The following is a 13,682-nucleotide window of genomic DNA, read 5'->3' on the forward strand; positions in this document are numbered from 1 at the left end:
TCAAGATCGACGAAGAAGTCATCGACATATGTCTATATTTGAGGATTGAAACATCTTCATATCAAGTGATGATGACAAGGAAAATGAACGATTTATGGTGGTGTTCCCAGTTCTGGAAATGGATCTGGTGAAACCCTTATCTCCGAAAAATGGATCTAGGAACGATATTTTGCCAAAATAGTGTCGCAGACCTACATCTCCAATTTGGTTTCTCTTATCTCTCTTCGTTCTCTCTTTTTTTTTTTTTTTTTTTTTTTTTTTTTTTTTTTTTGTATTTGAGCATTAGTTGGTGCTTTTTCAATGATAGAGATAGTGGCAGATTGTTTATTTCCTATGGAAAAAGTGGTGGTAATTTATTTCGGTGGTAGAGCCAATGGTTAAGAGGTTATTGGAAGTGGCGGTGGTGATATTAGTCAATGACAATAGTGAAGAAACCATATATTTAATTAATTAATTTCTTTCTAATATATAAATAATTAATAAATAATAAATAAATCAAAAAGAAATTAATAAGGGTAAAATAGTCTTTTTATATCTGATGGGACTAAGCGTGCAAGAAAAAACAAACTATGGGATGATCTGAGTTAATTTTTGAAAATAGGGACGAAACGTGCGTTTTGGCTTATGTGCGATGGAGGATTGGTGTAATTTACACAAATTTAAAAGATTAAAGAACAAATTACTTAAATCATCCTTGTGATTTGGCAAAATTACGTGTTTCGTCGCTAACTTTTCCTTTTCACTCGAATCGTCTCTACAGTTTTATTTTATTGCATTTTTGGTCCCTCATAAACATAAAAAGACTATATTGCCCTTTATATTTTCTTTTTCATATCTTTATTATCTTGTTATTTTTTCTTAATTACAGAAATCTTTCATTCTTTAATCACTATACCAAGTACAATTAACCCCTATTGAACGTCAATGAACACCACATGTCACAATCACCCACCATAAACCTAAAATTGTCGTTGCCACCCCTTTTTCTTCCTCCATTGATTCCCAAACCTGCAAAAATCCACCACCATTTATCCACCAACAGTTAAGAAGAATCATGAACACCTAATGTCAAAATAAGGATAAAGACTAGGATGCCCAACCCTAATCTTGTTATTTCTTTCTCCTCGATATCCTTTCATCATTAGCCATAACTGTAAATTTTGAAACCCTAATTACCTATTCCCTTCTCCTCGATCCCCTTTCAACGTCATCCATGACTGTGAATTCCCTTATCTAGTAGTGGTGTCACAACATTCATCCTCAAAAAAATATCTCGAATAGGTGTACTAGTCGTCTTGTGACTCAAATCATCAACCACCACGTTGGCCTTTGTAACATCGGGTTTTGAGAAGTTTCTAATTTCAGAATAGTGGGCTGTAGAGTGGTTATGTGGAGGTCTTGGGCTTCAAATGAATAAATTTTAGACGTTATGGGACATACATATTATTGGTTAAGTAGGTAAAGCTCTGGAATTGTGCTTTAGAGCTAAAGGGTACAATGTAAAAGCAATATTTGGAATTCTTGATTAAGTTTGATATTCTTTAAGTCAAAATTAAGTAGATATAATTATGGGGTTCGTCGATACCTTTCTCTGCATATAAACATCATTGAAAACAAAGTTGAAACAAAGAAGTTAGGGTTATTTAAAGTTTAGATGGATTTTGGGGAAAACGTGTCTCCACGGCCTAGAGAAGGGTTCTCCACGGTACAGTGCGTTGTGCAGCCCAAACTGTCACACCCCGAAAACCGAAGGCGGAAACATTTTCGAGGTTGACTCCACGTTGAGTATCAAATCCAATGCACATAGTAAGTAAAGTAAAACAACCATTACATTACATAAAGAAAAGTTTTACAATTGTTTCAAAAGTAAAGTTTGTACAGTTGTGTTACATAGCATATATATAAGAACAAAATGAAACGGGTCTTCTGAGATCTCCGTCTTCTGACAAAAAGGATCTTCGGGTACCTGTTCTAACGTTGACCTGAGAACACAAGCGGTTTGAAAATTAGCATAACGCTGGTGAGTTCATAAGCGGTTTTTTTTGTGAAATTGCTCAAGTTTCCTTTCTGTTTCTGAAATTTTATGCACACCAAGATTGTTTTACCAATTGTGACAAATGTAAAGTAAGTTTATCTGGTTTGTTACTCTTTCTGGTTATGTAAATGTTTCCCCAGGAAAGTCCCATACTTTCCTGAATGTTGGTTGCCTTATGTAAAATATTTATTCATGTTAGACCTGGTTATGTACTGGGTTTCCCAGGAAAGTCCCATACTTTCCTGATTGTTGGTTACCGATGTGAAAGATGTATACCGAATCCTGGTTATCTTTGCGAGTTCCATAACCATACGATGGACTAAACCTGTGGTGATAAGTAATCCACATACTTATGACTTTCGTCACCCTTGAACCATTTCGGTTCGGCTGTAGCTAGCAGCCAGGTGTGGGGCAGTCAGCCCCGTATAGATCTATACACTCAAGTCACACTCTCTAAATCCCAGAGATTCTGGTTACGGGTGTAGTCCTCCACTCGCGTATCTCTGTGGAGTGTTCGCCGAGGACATATCTCCAATCATACAGGATTAACAAATTTACTAGTAATAATATGATAGTCCTCTACTCGCGTATATATGTGGAGTGTTACCGAGGACAAAACAGTGTACAGGTATTATGTTCAAATGTTCCAATGTAATTCTTTTAACTGATAGAATGTGGAAAGCCATTTGTGAAATATATGTAAAACATAACAATTTAAAACCCATTTCACAAATATATGTTATGTGATCTGCATGTTCAAGCGGTTATCAGTTGTACCAATCAGATTTAAAAGCATATAAAATGTGAAACACACACATGAAAACATATTTTTGAATACAAGTAATCCTTTGTACTTTGCTTGTGTTCCCCCTTGAAAACAGTGAAAATAGTGAAAAAGAGTAGGGGTATGAACTCACCAGACTCGGAATTGCAAAGGCTTCTAACACTAGACGTCGGTTCGAGGCTTGATTACTCGCGATGTCCCTAAGTAAAATGTAATAATGTCCATATATATATATATATATATATATATATATACATATATATATATATATATATATATATATATATATATATATATATATATTAGATTTACAATCACTAATTATATGGAACATTACACTCCAATGAGGTTAAACACCTTAAAACGAGCGTTTGAGGTGACCCGGGAGACATCTTCGGACGTGTAATGGCACTAGGGACTTGGGATTTGAGTTTACTCCCCAAGAGTAACCATTTAAGGGAGTTTGCAGCCACAAAACACACACATACATGAGTTTATGGTCGTAAACTCATGTTGGTGTGATTTTGAGTGTTTAATGGCTTGTTTGGACATGGGGATTGTTGGAATGGATTTCTAAAATGCCTTGGAATAGTTTTAATAAACTTATACCATTTAAAAGGGAGGTTACGGCCCTAAACTTGGAGTTTACAACTGTAAACTCTACTATGGTCAAGAATAATTCATTTGAGGTACAAAGAACAATCACATGTGATTCTTGTTAACTTTCTAAGCCTTGTTATGAATTTAGGGCACCATTTAATCATATTTTTAGGAGTTTATGGCCCAAAATAGTTCTATGGCCGTAAACTCTCATATGTAGGGTATTTGATGTGTTTAAGGTCCCCAAACTACTTTTAGAAGGTTCTAGGATTTACCACAAGGCTATTGGTTAAGTTTCAAGGCATTCTAACATGTAAAAATGAGTTTATCCCCCATGTTTGAGGAGTTTACGGCCCAAGCACATGCCTTGGCCATAAATTCTTGTTTTTCCCTCAAAATGCATGTTTAGGGTGTTCCAAGTCCAGGTTTGTAAGCCTCAAAGTCGTATCTAAGTCCCAATTATGATTTGGAAGGGTTAAATGGCTCAAAAACCCTATTATTGTGTGTTTACGGCCCAAGCTTCATCCTTGGCTGTAAACACATGTTCCAGGTCCTAAATTTCAGTTTGAACTTGGATTTGAAGGCCTAAGAGATTGAATAACAAGCTAGGAAGGTTACCTCTATGATTTGGAGCCTTAAATCTTTGATTTTGGACCTTAATTTAGAGTGAGGAGAGAGGTTAGAGAGAGAGTAGTAAGATGAAGCCAAAAGATTCAAATGAAGGCTTAGAACACGTTATATAGTATCTAAGTTTTGGGCACGGTGGAATTCTACCCGATACCGGCGTTAGGCGAGACTTTTGGTCATACCCGATTAAGTTGCTGTAACCCGGTATGGTCGATTCTAGAAATATTCCGATCACTAATATGGGGTGTTAAAATGATTTCTAAATGTATTGAGACACCCATTAAGTCATTTTAGATACGTACAAGTTAATGACTTAATTAAACAAGAAAATCGGAATCGAATTTTGAAACGACGATTGGTTACTTGAATTGAACTACGAAAGAGTTACAAAAAGTGGTACGGAAATTTCGGGTTGTTACATTATCCCCCCGTTAGAGGGAATTTCGTCCTGAAATTCAAAGTTAAAACACGAGACAAGATACAAATCATGGATCTGGAAAGAGTTGTGGATACATCAGTTTCATTGAGTCTTCCCGCTCCCAAGTGAATTCCGGTCCCCGCTTGGCATTCCAGCGAACCTTCACTAACGGGATGCAACTTTGCTTTGTACGTTTTGTTGGATTAATATCTAAGTCCATAACTATAATTGGTAAGACTTGACCCGACCCGACATGGTCCATTTAGGTTGCATACCATCATGCACTTGGATAGACTATAATGAGAGAAATAAGACACTTATAGTTATTAATATATTATAAGTTCTAGTATATTATTAATAATAATAATAAGATTATTTAATTAGTATTGATCAAGAATTAATCTAGGATTAATTAAGTGATCAAAAGAAGACTAATTAAATATATGGGTTGATTGTGTAAATCATCCATACTTATATAGTGGGCTAATGCTCCATGGATAATCAAGTTGGGCTAAAACCCATAGGTAGGTCCATGGATGCTCCATGGTGTATTTGAACCCATGGATCCAAGGAAATGGAAAGCCATGACAATTAAGGATTTACCCTAATTGTAACACTATATAAAGATATTATTCTTGATAAAATCGGCCACTAGTGAGAGTAACAAAAGGGCTAGCCGATTTCATGAAGTGTAGAACTCTCTCAAGTTATTCTAAGTGTTTTGATGATTGTGATTCCATTTGAGGCTTCCACACTATTGGGGCTAGGCACTCAAGCTTCATGAAGACTTTCTACATCAAAGAGGTATGTTTTCTATCTTGTTACACTCATTGTTTTGTATGCTAGATTACGATAATACCTTGGATATTCTTATTTGCATATATAATAGAGAAAACATAGATCCAAGGTATTTAGGGTTGCATGTACACTTAGGAGTGTTAGAATGCTCAAAACCCAACAGTGGTATTAGAGCCTAGGCTTGTTTTCTTGTTATACTTGCAAATGGAGCTGAAAAATCGAGTTTTGATGCTGTCAGCCCAACAGACTCGCCGAGTCCATGAAGGGACTCGACGGGTCCAAGGCAAAATGCATCCAACTCGCCGAGTTTTGTTCATGCACTCGATGAGTTGGACCCCAGACAGCATATTTTCGAGGTTTTTGGCTAGAAATGGACTAGGAACATCACCCTACGTTGTTTATGAACTTATAAACTTGTTTTTTAATGTGGTAATGTTCATGCTAATCCATTTTTAAAGATAATTGTCAATAGATTCATGTTTTGTATTAGTTTAAGGTTTAGACTAATTACATGAAGAAGTTTGATATGAATTATCTTGTTCTTATGAGTTGCTTAGATTAATAGAAAAGTTAATTGAAATAGTTGTTTTCAATCCATTTTAATCTAAGAGTTGAGTATAAAATGTGTTTGTGTAACTTGTCCTCAAGTTACATGAAGAGTCACATTAAAGACTCATAAAACTCATAAAAGTTGGTAATGGTTACAAAATGAAGAGTCTTGTGTCATTGATTTTTTTTTATGACTCCATAACTTGTCCTCAAGTTATGGAAATTCAAGAGTCACTTCATTAATAAATAAATAAATAAATAAAGTGTAACCTTAATTAATTCCATAAGTTATAAAAATAAAGAAAAGTTAATTCTTTTATTTGTTTAAAGTCTTCCATAAGTTATGGAACTTGAAGAGTTTTTGGATTAAAGCTACTTTAAACACATAAGTTATGGAATTAATTAGTTTTGAATAGTTTCAAAACTTGCCCTCAAGTTTTGGAATTTGAAAAGTTTTCTCTTATGAATACTTTAATTCCAAGTTAGCCCTTAGAATTTTAAAAGAGTTAAAATTCAACACTTATACTATTTATAACATTAATGGTTAATTATTATATATATGTATAAGAACAAGTCGTTTTATCGTTAGTAGGCCTCATTCACGAAACCGGTCTATAAGGTGGGTATAAGGTTGTTGCCTATAAAATGGTGACTTAATGGGTGTCCACTCTCACCCACCGCTTGCTTGATCGGTGGAGGGTCGTTAGCCGAACAGGTAGGACAATGACTTTAAATTCTCCCTTCATTAAAAGTATTAATGATAAATACTAAAGTAACTAAAATCTTAATAATTACCAATCTTAGTTACTTTAGGAAAAATATGAATTTGGTGCTAGCCCATGGAATTCACACTTTGTACCTTACCAAGTCGTTGGTGGAGCGTGTGTGGTTAACCGGCACACTAACTTGGACTAGTAAGGAACACGAAGGGTGACTTAATGTTTTTCATAGATCAATGGAGCATGTGTGGTTAACCGGCACATTGATTAGGTGATAATATTAAGGGTACCAAGTGAATTGGTATGGTTATTCACACCTTGTTTTGTGATCCTCGGCATCCCAGTCACAAAATTTGAGAGGGCACACTCGAGATTGAAACATGCCATTGAAAAGTTCAATGAATCTCAAAAGATCTAGGAATTTCAAATCCAATTAAAACCTAATAAATTATTTCGTTTTTCATGGTGGAAATTGGTGAATCGTCATTCGCCTACCTTCAAATATTTTATAGCTTGTATTACGGCATCCCTCTTCTAAATTATAAAATAGTTTGTTGGGTCCTAGCCTTAATATTTCATATTGGGTGTCATATTAAGGACTTTAAATCAACTATCTTGAATATCTCCCAAAACATGTCTGGTTTAGACATTTATGATCTTCCCAGATCTCTTGAAGATGATGTTCCTCAACATCATGCTTCACTTCCTCTATCTTCTCCAATTATTCTCCCTCACCTATATTGACAAGCCGAGAGAGTTGGGTATCAAAGTCTTGAGAAAGTTGGTGGTTCAATCACTTTCTAAGTCACATAGTGAGTTCTTTTGGAACACCTATGAAACAGACTATGACAAGACCCTTAATGATCTTATCTATTTGTTAAGATCAACTTCCTCAAAACTTGATGGACATTGACAATAGTGACACAGGAAATCCAGAAAAGCATTCTCTTCCCAATGGAAAGGGACTGGCCATAGTCAACTCGGTTGACCAAATGGTAAAGAGAAAAACTAAGTCTGTGATAGTCCCGTGTACCATTATCAAAGGGTCCATATGTTTATATTGCCAAAGAAAGGGGCATTGGTCGCAAAGCTGCCATAATTTACCTAAGGATGTTAAAGTCGATAAGATTGACTCTACTTCAGGTAAAGTCCACTGTCTAACTCTATTAAGTTTCTATTCTGAGATTCTTGATACATGATGTGACTGGCTCACATGGTGATGTTTTAAGAATCAAAGAAAAGGTAAAGAAACTTAAAGAATGAATATGTTGAATATGATCACGTAGATGGATTTCTATCGCGTAGTTTGAAGATCGGATTCTTGAGCTACTTCTTAGGAGTTATAATATATTGCTTGTGAATAGATAACAAAAAGGTTTTCATGTGGATTGTAAGGATAAGTTTTTCCGCAAACTTTTAAAATAAAAGAAAAAAAAGGGTTTTAATTTTATTTATTTTAAAAATATCCTTACAATGGCATCTGTGGAAAATTGTTGCTTATATGTTTCCAGTAATAGCAATATTGGAAAGTGGATTTGATTCTTTCATTTGTGGTAGTGTCTGAATTTACCAAATGAAGAAAGTTTTTCATCACCCAAGTTTCAATTGGACAGAAACTTGGAATCATACAAGTTGTATTGTATGATGAATGAGAATTTTCATCTTTGAAAAATTAAGACTAATTCTTTGATCACATGTATATGTGGGTCAATTGAAGGACTAAGGAATTAGGTACACTAGGTGTGCACTGGTCAAGGTCCACCACAAAGATTGATTTGTCATGATTTACTAAAGATTAGTAAATATGATTGTACTTATAAGGTTAAGTATAATTCTGTAACATTGGAAAGGTTACAATGTATGACAAAACAAATGAGAAGAATTAAATTAGGCAGAAAGATAAAAGTTTCTCAAATCTGAAATGACGGGAGAGTACTTTAGTATCAGTTTTATGATCATCTTAATGATTTAGAAACCATATCACAAATTCATACTCTAAGGACGTCTTAGTGCATTGTTATGGCTAAGAAGAGAGGTCATGAATTGTTGGATTGGTTAAAATCAAGAAGATGAGTCATACTTCGTTCCAAAACAATTCTTAGAGTCATACTCCAAGATTGTAACATTGAGTGACATAAAGTAAGGTTTAAAACACTTATCAAATGTAGTGTGAAATGTTTCTACTCTTGTACATTTGAGATTGGTAAGTTGTGATGTCTTGGATGAGATAAAGACCAACTAAGACCAATTGTGTGAAGTGTTTGTCTTGATAAGAATCCGCACTATCCCTTGAATATTTGTTTTGTCATGGAATGGTTCTTGACTAGGAAAAACTTATATGTCAAGGGGACAGTGGGAGCCTTAAAGATCCTGAAAGAGTTTTAAGATTTAATCAAGAGTGAAACCTGTAATTTATCACTAGCACACGACTTAAGGTTTGCAACCTATCGTGTTGACATAATTCTTATTTCTGTACCTACTTCAAATAAGTTGGATTTGCATGTGAGTTATCAGAGTTCAACTTGGAAGCATTGGTGGGCCTTGTGCTACCAAGGTGACAAGAAGGTAAGATTGAATAAGTTTAATCCATGTGAGGCTGAATTTGTCACTAACCTTGTCTTGTGATTATGTTTTTGACAAATTCACATGGATAGGAACTCATACACTATAAAATCTAAGTGTCATAAGGTTTCTCTCCGATTCATGAAAATGATGGTGAGGAAACGCTTTCACTAAGTAGATTTTACTTAGATAGCAATTGTGTTATTTGCATTTTCAAAAGTCGTTAGTGGAGCGTGTGTGGTTAACCGGCACGCTAACATGGACTTGTGAGAAATGGCAAATGCCTAAGCAATTGAGACTATGATTACAGCATCCCTTTTCATAGTTCTGAAAATTGTTTAGACACACATGTGAGCTATCTAAGAAAGCATGTATGAATCTAAATTTCAGAAGTCCAGCAGATTTTTGAAAATATGTCAGAGCTAGTGGGAGCATAAGTGTTATGCTGATAATCATCATGTTAGTGGGAGCATGATTATTATGATTAGTATTGCAAGCTAGCAATGTTAATTATAGAAAACAAAGTTTCAATCCGTGAAGTTGCAGGGGTTGAAAAGTTGTTTTGTTATAATTAAGGGAGAGGAAATTATACTTCATTTCAATTCTAAAGCTTAGATTGAGATTTTAATCATCTTTAGTCAAGAATATATATGAATTTTGTGTTGGAATGGTTCAACTTGAAGAAATTCTATATATATTGCATTTTCAAAAATTCGATTATGATTACGGCATCCCTCTTCATAGTTAAATTTTGAAAAACATGGCAAATAAAATATTGTAGCAAAAGATTGGTCTAGTATCATGTCTTTATGTCAAACATCATGAATCGTATCCCATATGCTTCGGATATAGGATCGATTTCATGTGCTATAATATTCATCCTTTCTAAATTTTCCAAATGCTTAGGGCATTTAGAAGGGAAAAGTCTAGAACTGGATATGACTAAAGTGATTAAACAATTGTCGAGGACAATCTAAGGTTTACCAAAGATTAGTTTCACAAGGACAATTGGAAGTATAGTGATAATTCTGGAAGGACCATATTGACATAATCTGTAAGGAGGTAACTCTTGTTTAGAAGTGATAGTCAAAATGGGACTATGGAAATGTCTCCATAGGTGGAAGTTATTCAATCTATGTAAGATTAGAAAACCTTAATGCAAGAAGGATGTTCAAAGCAATGTACTTTGAATATGAGACTTTCGTTCCATAGAAGTTGACCTTCTTTGGAATACTCTGTAATGACTAGTGACAAGGTTTTGGTGACTTTGTGAATAATTATTACAAGAGGAACATTGCATAAAAGTTTAAATTCTAACAGTTTTTTTTTTGGTAAATGATAGGAATCGGGGATTCTCACATTTACAATAAGGATTTGGGATTGTGAAATGAGTATCAATGGAATCATGTTCAATTGATCTACATCACAATGTAAGGATCATAGACAAACATAGTGTGCATACTTGGGGTATGGCATAACTATTGTTTAGAAAAACAAAGTGTACATGCTAGGAGCATGGGACGACTGTTGTTTTTTATTCAAGTCTTAAGTTGATTATTTGAAACATTGAATAATGTGTAATCAATATGGTGATAAATAAAAGGTGGTTTTATTTATATTCAAAAGGGTTCTGAGACCATATTAGATTCGATTGTTATTGTGTTTCACTTTGCATGTTTTGACTTCCAGAATAGCTAGGTTATTCTTTTCGAATGACTAAGTTATTTAAACACTCCACAGTCGTTCATATGTTGGAAGTAGGTATGAATCAAGATTGTCATGAATCGGGTTTGTAGATGGCTAAATGGGTTTAGTCATGGCAATGGTTGCTACAACATTCATGAGTGCTCATAAGTTATGAGTATTGGAATAAACCCACGCTCACTTGTATCACGTCATGGAATTTATCTCGAGTGATCGTGAGACGGTAATATCATATAAATCTTCAAACCTAGAGATATGAGTTGTTACCTATGAGTTGGTTGTGCATTGATTGCACGTAAACGCATCAGTAACTTGATGTTATAAAACGTGCCTTTGTGTACAATTCAACAAGTAGTAGAACAAGCATATGAGTCGAAGTTTATCTATTCCTTCTAGAAATAGAAGCGATATCTGGGCCCCTCGATGATTTTTTTGTGACCTATGTACCGGCCGGTCAGAACTGAATTGATGTGTTCGATTAATTTCTTTGTCAAACAAATCGAAAATCGGGAAACAAACTGCTGGACAATAAGTACGACGTTGTTCCATGTATTTGTCCGGCTGATATCATGAGAACAGAGGATTATATGATCCCTTATCTAATGGACAAGTCATTAACAAGGTCAGAGTTCATCTACAAGGTCAGAGTTCGACAGAAGCTTTTGAGAGCTACGATTGCCAGTTGGTTCTTGAAGTCATACGCAATAATAGTTTTAGACTTATCCAAGTGGGAGACTGTTGGATTAATGTCTAAGTCCATAACTATAATTGGTAAGACTTGACCCGACCCAGCATGGTCCATTTGGGTTGCATACCATCATGCACTTGGATAGACTATAATGAGAGAAATAAGACACTTATGGTTATTAATATATTATAAGTTCTAGTATATTAATAATAATAATAATAAGATTATTTAATTAGTATTGATCAAGAATTAATCTAGGATTAATTAAGTGATCAAAAGAAGACTAATTAAATATATGGGTTGATTGTGTAAATCATCCATACTTATATAGTGGGCTAATGCTCCATGGATAATCAAGTTGGGCTAAAACCCATAGGTAGGTCCATGGATGCTCCATGGTGTATTTGAACCCATGGATCCAAGGAAATGGAAAGCCATGACAATTAAGGATTTACCCTAATTGTAACACTATATAAAGATATTATTCTTGACAAAATCGGCCACTAGTGAGAGTAACAAATGGGCTAGCCGATTTCATGAAGTGTAGAACTCTCTCAAGTTATTCTAAGTGTTTTAATGATTGTGATTCCATTTGAGGCTTCCACACTATTGGGGCTAGGCACTCAAGCTTCATGAAGACTTTCTACATCAAAGAGGTATGTATTCTATCTTGTTACACTCATTGTTTTGTATACTAGATTAGGATAATACCTTGGATATTCTTATTTGCATGTATAATAGAGAAAACATAGATCCAAGGTATTTAGGGTTGCATGTACACTTAGGAGTGTTAGAATGCTCAAAACCCAACACGTTTGACTTCTCGATCCATGATTTCGATCGGTTCCTCTACAAAGTTGAGGTTTTCATTGGTCTCGATCTCTTCTATGGGAATCACTAGGGTTTCATCGGATAGGCACTTTTTGAGATTTGAAACATGGAAGACAGGATGAATGTTACTGAGTTCTTGAGGTAAACGAAGTTTATAGGCAACCGGACCGATCATGGAGAGGATCTCGAAGGGTCCAATGTATCTAGGGTTAAGTTTCCCACGTTTACCAAAACGTACAGTGCCTTTCCAGGGCGATACTTTCAATAGAATACGGTCTCCAACCTGGAATTCTAGAGGTTTCTGACGGTTATCAGCGTAACTCTTTTGGCGATCTCGTGAAGCTTTCAATCGGTCTCGGATTTGAATGATCTTTTCGGTGGTTTCGCGGATGATTTCAGGACCAGTGAGAGCACTGTCAGGTACTCGACTCTTGGATAACTGTGTATCCCCCACCTCGGCCTAGTACAGAGGGGATATGTACTTACGACCATATAGGGCTTCAAACGGAGCAACCCTAATGCTGGTGTGGTAACTGCTGTTGTATGAGAATTCGATCAAGGATAGATGTGTGTCCCACAACTTTCCAAAGTCAATGACACATGCCCTAAGCATGTCCTCCAGGGTTTGGATTGTTCTCTCACTCTGTCCATCGGTCTGAGGATGATACGCCGTTCTCATATCTAGTTTGGTTCCAAGGGCTTTCTGAAGGGACTGCCAGAATCTGGAGGTAAACCTACTATCTCGATCGGAGATAATGGATGCAGGTACACCATGTAGTCGAACTACCTATTGGATTTAGGTTCGCGCGAGTCATTCCATCTTGTATGATTCTTTGATCGGAATGAAGTGAGCGGAATTTGTTAAACGATCGACAATTACCCAAATGGTATCGTACCCACTAGAACACTTGGGCAGTTTGGTGATGAAGTCCACGGTAATCATCTCCCATTTCCATTCGGGGATCTCGGGCTGTTGGAGCAGACCCGAGGGTTTCTAGTGCTCAGCTTTGACTTTGGCGCAACTCAGACACTTGCCCACGAACGTAGCTATCTCAGTTTTCATGTTTGGCCACCAATATTGTTTCTTGAGATCCAGGTACATCTTGTCAGAACCCGGGTGAACAAAGTATTTGGTTTTGTGTGCTTCCCCCATGACAATTTCCCTGAATCCTCTAGACTTTGGAATCCAGATCCGATTCATGAAACAATAGACTCCGTCACCACTGATCTCAAGTTTCTTTTCCATTCCTCTCAAGGTTTCGATCAACACGTTATCAGGTTTGAGTGCTTCTAACTGGGCTTCTCGGATTTGCATGGGTAAGTTGGAATGGATAGTCATCGTCTGGTTCTTCACTTTGTGGCATGCA

The sequence above is a fragment of the Lactuca saligna genome, chromosome 5 (genome assembly GCF_052625555.1).
Source record: "Lactuca saligna cultivar CGN05327 chromosome 5, ASM5262555v1, whole genome shotgun sequence".
Classification (NCBI taxonomy): Eukaryota; Viridiplantae; Streptophyta; class Magnoliopsida; order Asterales; family Asteraceae; genus Lactuca; species Lactuca saligna.